Below are 9,524 nucleotides of genomic sequence, written 5' to 3'. Positions count from 1 at the left end.
TAGAATCCATTGAGACCTCCTCCCAACGCTGAATTGGAATGACTAAAGGTTGTAATAGATCTGGGGATTTAATTGTCTCAACTTTAATTTGTTGTAAAATAAAAAATTCTGCCACAAACTTTTGAATATTAGATTTAAGGCCATCCCAAAAAATTCATTCTTGACCCTGTGGTAAGTTTTTAAAAATGTAGAGTTCCCTCCTAAAGGAGAGGTGTGTAATTCCAAAATAACTTTTGTTTGAGTTGGGAATTATTACATAGATATAAGCGATATTTATACCATAACGAGTCATTTTTCCAAAGAAATGTATCAAATGTACTAGGATCTTGTTGCAAATTTTGAATGAATATCCACACCTCTTCATCATTCTTCCATTCCTCCCTTGCTTCATTTATCCAGTCAGGTTGGATAATAGAAATGACATAGATAAATGCTTCCACATCCTCATCCCTTCTTGAGAGTGCATCTGCAACAACATTTTGCTTCCCTTTTGTGTACATGATTTCAAAGTCATAACTCAACATCTTAGTGAGCTATTTTTGTAGCTCTTTTGAAGATAATATTTGTTGCAAAAAGTATTTAAGACTATCATGATCTGTTTTTACCTTGAAGTGTCTTCCCATTAGGTAAGGGTGCCATTGCTTCAGGGAATGTAATATTGCCAACATTTCCTTCTCATAAATAGGTTTGTGTAAATAATTTCCCTTGATTGGACGACTTTCAAAAGAAATGGGTCTTCCTTCTTGCTTTAAAAGAACACCAATTCCATTTCATGAGGCATCACATTCCACCATAAAGGTTTTTGTGAAATATCGAGTAGCTAAAACCAGAGCTTGGCGCATTGCCTCTTTAAGATGTTCAAAATACTTAGTTGTTTCTGGAGTCCAAAAAAATGCATCTTTCTTCAATAATGTTGTTAGAGTTGCTACTATTTTACCATAATTCTTAACAAAATTTTTATAATACTCCGTCAACTCGAGAAATCCTCAAAGGTTCTTTAGGGTTGTGGGGATTTTCCATTCCTTGATGAATTTAATTTTTTTAGGATCTACCTTAACACCCTCATGGGATACAATATGACCCAAATATTCCACCTTTTGTACCCCTAAGAAACATTTGGAGGTTTTTTCCTACAATTGTTTCTTCTCTAATAATTTGAGCACCATGTCAACATGTTGAACATGACCCTTCCAAGACTTGTTGTAGATTAGTATATCATCAAAAAATATTAACACAAATTTTCTAAGGAAGGGTTTTAAAATGGAATTCATCAAGACTTGAAATGTGCAATGTGTATTAGTAAGGCCAAAAGGCATGACCACAAATTCATAATGACCTTCATGAATTCTGAATGCTATTTTCAGAATGTCTTCAGTATTTATTCTAATTTAAACATATCTTTAACGAAGATCCAACTTGGTGAAGTAAATTGCTCCATGTAATTCATCCAAAAATTCATAAATGGTAGGAATGGGAAATTTATCTTTAATAGTGAGCTTGTTGAGCTCCCTATAATCCGGACACATACACAATGATCCATCATTTTTTTGTACCAATACTACTAGAGTAGAGAAATAACATTGGCTAGGTTGAATTATACCTGCCTCGAGCATTTCTACAACCATACATTCAATTTAACTCTTTTGAGCATAGGGATAATTGTAAGGTCTGATGTTTGGAGGAACACTTCTTGGAATCAAGTGAATAACATGATCATGATCACGAATAAGTGGGAGCCTTTAGGAGTCTCAAATACCTTGGAATAATTGTCCAATATTCTTTGGATATATGGAGAAATAGATGATTTCAATATTTAAACATCTGGTCAGCATAATTGTGCAATTATGCGTAATTGTTCTTTGTTCAAAAACATTGTCATGCCATTAGAGCTGATCATATTCCTTGGTTTCCCTGTGATGCCCTTAAATTCAATTTCCCTTTCTTCCTTAGAAAATTTCAAGAAAATTAAAAGCTATCATCCCCAAATATTGTAATCATTGGACTCCTAATACAACATCAACACCACCCATTGGAATGGAAAGCATTGGACTATTCAATACATATTCCCCCATGGTTAGATTGATATTATGGCACTTCCTTGAGCAATTTATAGTTCCTCGATTTGTAACCGTCGCTTGAAACTTTAGTGCTAGATATATAAAGCAATTCAATTCCTTTATTATCTTACAATGAATAAAATTATGGGTACTACCAAAATTGTTCAACACTATTATGATTTTTTTCTTGATATTTCCTTCTATCTTGAGAGTTTGAGGAGTTTTAATTCCTGTCGACGCATTACAAGATATGGTCGAATTCATTTATTCTTTCTTTGGGGTTGGTTCCTCGTGCGTATCCTCTTCTTTTGATGTTTCTTTTTCCTTTTCTTCCCCCTATTCACAATCTATGTAGAATAATTTTTTCACAACACACTTATGACCCTTAGTGTATTTCTTATCACACTGTAACAAAGCCCTTTTTCTCTTTTTTCCTCCTATTGTTGTGGTGTTAGCCTTCTAGGTTTTGGGAGGCTAGGAGCAACAACGATTCCATATTTGTAGTTGTGAGTGGTAGACTTCCTTGTTGCCATAATTTTTCTTTCAAATTTTCTTGCCACCTTGAATGCCTTCTCCAATGAATCAGGTTCCCAAAGGCGAACCTCATGTTGGATGTTAACCTTTAAAGTCCCTATGAAGAAATCAATCCTATGCTCATCTGGAATCTCATTTACCTTTATATTCAATATTTTGAATTCGTCAATATTCTCGGCCATTGAACCCTTTTGTTTGAGATTTATCAATTGGCTAAAGAAGGTATTGCTCTTTGTATCCTCATGATGTGCTACCAATTCTTCCGCAAAAATTGTCCAAGTGACAATTGATTTATGAGAATAAAGCCATCGATATCACACAAAATGATTTTGTTCTAAATATAAAGATGAAATATTTATATTTTATGTGTGCGACACATCATGTATATCAAAGAATTGCTCCATCTGTAGTATCCATGTTACCATATCCTTGCCATCAAAGTTCCTCATATCGATCTTTGGAATGTTGTTCGTCTTCAAACCAAAGTTAGAGTCTCTAAAATCATGATTCAAATTCTTTTTTTTTTCTCACCACGAGTTTCATGGAATACCTTGTCACCATTAGAAAGCATTTCTTGTGGAAACTTTGCTAAGCCTTCCTTCAATCCTTCCATTTATTCTTTTAAACCATCCTTCAGACCTTCCATTTTTGTTTCTAAACCATCTTTCAAAACTTCCACGTCCCTTTTTATTTTTGATTCTAAACCATCCATATTTTCTTTTAAATCATCCATCTTAACATTCATCACTGCTTTCAATTCAATTTTGGTTAATGTTTGTGAAAGGAAAATTTGTTGCACTTGATCTCGTAATTTTGATATATCATGTTGCATTTCTTCTTCTTCTTCTTCAAGCGCCATATTAGAAATTTATGGTTTCTTAATGGGTGTATCCATTTTTTTGTTGAGAGGCATATTGGAACTAAATAATGATAACTATTATTCTATATTCCCTTTGAATCACTTCAAACTGATTTTTCAAACAAAAGTTATGCAAATTTAAAAAATACACACCTTTTTGCTAGTTTTTTGGAGCTTGATATTGAAACTGTTGTATCTCTATAATTTAGGCTCTCCAAGGTCTAAAATTAAGTCATGTGGTATCCCTCCGAGTCTCCTTTGCAATTCCACAAGTCAGATTGTGATTGTATTATTCAAGATAAAGATATGCACAATCTTCCACAATAACTTGATTATGGACTAGTTTAGTAGAGCGAACTTGTACGGAATTCCACGTGTCACTGTTTCAACCTTCGCCCGTGAAAATTATACAAGAAAAATTATAGTCCATGCAATTTCCATAAGTTTTTACAAAATTCAAATTTGATGCTCATAGAGAAAGTTATGATGATTTTCCCTATGTTGTCTGTTTGAGACTGAATTTTGGATCCTGCAAAAACCCTAACTTCCTAAGACAATATCTCATAAAATAGAGCAAACAAATATTTGAAAATTTTACACAAATTTCACCAATATTTTGGCTCCACATGGTTGAAATTTTATCTTTTGAAGCCTAGTAGAAAAAAAGTTATAGCGAAAGTTCCAAGGTGATCGGTTTGAGACAACGAAACCCTATAATCCAAAGCTCTGATACCAAATGTTATGCAACCAAATCAAAAGAAGAAAAGATAGATCAACTAATTTAAAATTAGCCTCTTCGACATGGAAACCTCCTTTACATTTCATAAATGAACAATTAATGGATGATACAATTGGGAAGACCTCCTTGGTATATATAGGAGTCTAAAGGGTCACAATATAATAAGAGCCTACATGACAATAATAATGTAAGGGCACATCAATAACAATAATGGGCATCTATGGGGAAAAGATAACAATATGGGGGCTACATGGGCACAACAATAACAATTATGGGGCTACATTAACAATAACAATAAAGGGCTACACTAGCATTATAGGGACCTAACACTTTTAGCCAAAGCAAGATACTATAGGTATATTGTATATGAAAATTACAAGCCACTTTATCTTATCAATTCTAGCATACTATTTTTTAGCTACCATTCTATGCCAATGGTACTTCACTATGAACTAGATCTCTTTTATATAATCTAGTAATATGTAGTTGTTCAAAATGTAAAGGATCAAAGAAAAACCCTTAGCATGTCATATTATCCCACTATATAATGACTAACTACTCAAAGTTGACAATTTAATATCTCCCACTACAACCAAGGATCCAATAGGTGATATAGAAAAAAACATGTAGGAAGCCTTCAATACACTCATTTTTGATTATCTATGTTTTTTCTTAAATTGACGAATTGATCTCTTTATGCTAATTCATTTGAGAGTTAATGTGAGTCAACACATGATATCAATACTACTTCTTGTAATCTAGCAAAAAATAAGCATTGGTTTCCAATATGAAAGACAACAAGTAACTACATAGTCATATGTGTCAAAAGGAAGAAAGAAGAGACACAAAGTAGTGGAGAACCAACAAAGAAACACTTATATTATACATTCTCAACAACTGATTAGAACCCGTACATAGAGTCGTATGCACACACACACACACATATTGTCTAAATGATTACAATATTTTAATCATTAGAACCGACCTTCCCTGACTAACTTCGACAATCGACTTGACTAGAGAGTCAATCAACTTACAATATATTCTTTTACATCCCCCACACTCAATGCCTTCTTCATCCTAAAGAAGGGAGAGATTTGGAGACTTACAAAATTTTAAAAAATTGATACAATGTACATAGAGAAGAGAAAGAGAAGAATTATAACATCACCATGTTGTTGAAGGTGAAGGCTATGGATGCATCTGACCATGAGCTAGTTGATCAAAAATTTTATTCGGCTAATCGACTGACGCATCTTGCGCTCTGTTTAAAGGATTTAAAATTCAAATTCCTCTTTTTTGTTTTCCTGCAAGTGACCAGTTAGACTCTTCTAGTTCAATTTTTTGTATGTATGAGTATTGTTTAGAGGTCGATCCACATCTAAATATAATTGGTTCAGAGAAATTGAACTTGGGTTGAGGTGGAGTTGGCTATTGAAAATATGCTAAATCAGAGCTTCTCCAAAAGTTGTCTGGATGATAACATGTGTGATTAATTAAAGATGTTGGTAGAATATCGACCATTGTTTTACAACTAAGCATGTTTGCTTATCTCAAAATCCTACATCTTCGGTGTTATCGGGAAATGTAGTGTCTATGAAGAGCTGCTAGTCCCACTAAGACGGGTAACTATCTTATAAAAAAATAGATTAAAGTTACTTGTTTCTTCCTTTACAAGAGAGAGATGACAAAGAAGCAGAGAGTACCAACCTTAGTCTTCCGCTTGGCTCCTTGCTTGTTTCCTTTCCCCTTTGACAGAATCTCGCCACTGCTCCTTACTTGTCCAGCTTCAAAGAGCACCTGTAGATTCACAACAGCATAATACCATCAAAGCATAGAGATATTTCACTGTAAACAATATAGGATCAGATATATATTGACCATATAAATGCATATAACAACACAACATTCAAAGATACACAAGAATATGGAGGAAAACTCAAATAGCTTTATTAGTAAAAGTCATAGAAGAGAGGATTACAACCACTTGGTCTGACCCAGCACTATCCTCCCAGCTTGAAAGCCCTCTTCACCTCACACAAAGCAAGATCACCCAAAAATGTCTTCAAAGAGAAACCAACAACACCTCTTTGCACATTACCAAATTCCAACCTATGGATCTCTTGAATGAGGGATCCATTTATAGATATTTGCAGGGGGGTGAGTCAGCTTCTGGGATTTTGATTAGTGTCATCTCTCTGATAGTTCTTGGTTCCACATGGAGATTTTAGATCTCTTACTCATCCCTGGGCGAACTCAGAGAGGCAAGTGTCAAATGAGCACTTTCTAGAAGATTCTCTGGGTTTCCACCTAGCAAACTGCTTGTGCCATTTATCTGCTCTCACTCATCGCACCCTATAGAAGGGATTTCCAGTATGCATCAAACTTTTTGCATGTGGCAGGTGAGATACATCGCACCTTTAGCACTGGGCAGTCTGTATGGTCCTGCTTTGACCAGTTCTGAGTAGTTTTTCATGGAGAACTTCTGGGAGATGATGTAATCAGCTGACCTTGCTCCTTTAGGGTATGAAACAACACAGACTTAGAAGCCCTTGGTTTATGGACATATGTGATTGGGGTTGCAGTGCCCAAATATGTCTATAACAGTTGCCCCCTAAAGCATGAGGTCGTAAATCTTTTGATGTTGGGTGAAATGCTTTATAATGAGGATCCGAAGTTTTTCGCACTGGAAGGTGACCTATAATAAGATACAATACAATACATTATCTTCATAATATTTTCATGATCTAGCCGAGGCGGGCATTCCCATGCTCAGCTTGATAAATTCATTTTCATGTACATAGGACAGACAACCGTCTGTGTGTAGACTGATGATTCTGGTAGAGTCATCATCCCTTAGTTTGGATTATTATCTGTGCAACAATGATGTACATTTGATGTCTTTATTTTCCTGATTATATCGCAACCCAGATGGATGAAACTAGATCTGGGGTCTTCAAAACTCATTCAATCTTCGCCCGAAAGTACAAGTCGATCCACGTGAAAAGATGTTCTGATGTGGAACATGGAAGGACATCGCCTGATTACCAGCCAATAATGTAAGTTGTTAACAGACGCAAGAGGAATCACCGATGATGATGATGACCCTCAAGGTACTGCAGTACAATTCACGTGGTGTGAATATATGAGTTGATGTCGAACACCACGCAAAATCTTTCGATCGAAGGTCATTAGTGTAAACCTGTCGCCGGAAGTGAGAAACTTGCCATTGAGGCATGCAAGCTTCAAAGTACTAGAAGGGTTGTCCCTAGGTCGGCTTCTTGGATAATGAGTTGATGTCGACAAGAAGTGACCCGTCGTAGGAGGGAATTAATGGATCACACATCTACGACACGGAACGGAGCAAATGCTTTTGTAGAGGTGAAAACGATATGATGATACAAGGTTCAGGATGGCGGTCATGAAAGAATGAAGCGTGAAGGCATTGTAGCGGATGAGACACAAGCTGGGTAGATGAATTCTCTGAGCGACTTCTCTTGAACAAATTGGCGACACTGAAATGGATTGGTAGTGTTAACCCCAAAAGTGGATGGTACGGTGGACCAATGGTGATATGACTAGTGAACGGAATAACCCAACTCGACTCAATCATGGTGATGGAGTGATAGTGTCATGTTCAAGAGCGACTTGCTACCAATAAAGTTTCTTCAAGTTTTCTTCCCAATTTTCCCCAGTCATTTCTGACCAGTACCTCTTTATTTTTGTCAAGCTTGAGGAGGATAACATATGCTTGTTCTATAATTTTCCCTTCGGGCAAACCCGTCGCTATGTTTTAACGAGCCCAGCGACAGTGAAACTCGTTCTTGTCTGAATGGACAAGTTTGTCGCTATTGTTTTAACGAGTTTAACGACAAGGATAACTTAGTCCTTTTCAAGTTTAGAGAGTCTGAAAAGAGACGAAAAGAAGACTCCAATATTCCTTTTTCGTAACATAATCCCTTAAGTTCGAAAAAGTATAAAACAATGCGAAAGAGATGACTTTTTGATAGTTTTAACGAGCCGAACAAGACAAACGCTCTATCTTTTTGTGTAATAATCCCTTAGGTCAAAAAAGATTAAAATCTAGAGGAGGGATAACACTTCCAATCAATTTAACGAGCTAGAGAGGCCAATCGCTTGGCAATCTTTTCATATTTTACGAGTCAGATGAAAAGAGCTTAAAGGAGACTCGTTTTTTAAGGAACAAGTGATTTTTTCAGATAGAAACTGGTTCCAGGTAAGATTTGGAACTTTCCAATCATGGCAGTGTAAAAAGGTGGCTAATAGGATCACTCGTCGCAGCTGTTCCTCAAAAGGGGTAAACAATCAAATGGAGGCGAATGATCGGCAACAACAGAGTGGAGGTGATGGTAAGAACACGACCAAGGCTCACAAGCTGATGATAATGCATTCACAATGGTTATTTATCGGAGATGGCTTCATTATTTAATGAGCTTAAACTCTGGTGGAACATATTCTCATTGCTAGGTTTAATTTTTAACGAGCTTGAACTTCGCGTAAAACTGCTCGTTTCAGTCGTATAATGAGGATGTCTCATTGATAGGTTCATTTTTTAGGGAGCTTGCACCATTCGAAATTATGCTCTGACTCCTTTCATTATGTAAGCTAGGAGCGACCAATCCTATGAGTTTAAAGCGTTAAGAACCTACAAACTAAGAAAATAAATGGTCGCTTTTCGCTTTCACGCAAAACGTTTGCATGCCCCCAGGTATAGCGAAGTAGAGTTTCCTAGGTTACCCCTAAATTTGCAGACAAAACATTTGTTCTATCGGGAAAGGCCTACCTTTCCAGGTTACCCTTCAATTTGTAGAAAAAAATTTGTTCTATCGGGAAAGGCCTACCTTCTAACAGAGGTATCTTATTTCGGTTTAATCCCATTTTCCTAAACGGACGGGTGTGTCAGACCAGTCATATATCCTCTACAGAAACCTACCCTATACCTGAAGTTTCCCTATCGAAGCAGACCAGGGTGCATGCCCCCTGGGTTTCAGTCTTGACCACCGAATCACTCGCGTTCATTAGGTGGATGGATTGGATATTGATGAGACATTCCTTGTGCAAAAAGACCTGTCAGGGATGGCATTTGACTATTAGCTATGTGTGAACCGGGGAATGAAAGCTGGTCTACGAGCTGGACCACTTTGCCTTCATGCGGAAAACACATTACTCGAAAGAGTGAGGAGATGATGGCTCCCATGCTATAAATGTAGTCGTGCCCAAGGAGTAGATTGTAATCTAAAGGTCCTTGGACTACCATTACGTTTAGATAAACGGTTTTCCTTCTCAAAGTTATAGGAAAACTTGGAAGGATCCC

The sequence above is a fragment of the Pinus tabuliformis genome, chromosome 7 (assembly GCF_031772625.1).
Source record: "Pinus tabuliformis cultivar Carrire ecotype Pingquan chromosome 7, CPIR1, whole genome shotgun sequence".
NCBI lineage: Eukaryota > Viridiplantae > Streptophyta > Pinopsida > Pinales > Pinaceae > Pinus > Pinus tabuliformis.
The sequence above is the reverse complement of the archived record's forward strand: the minus strand, read 5'-3'. Positions refer to the sequence as shown.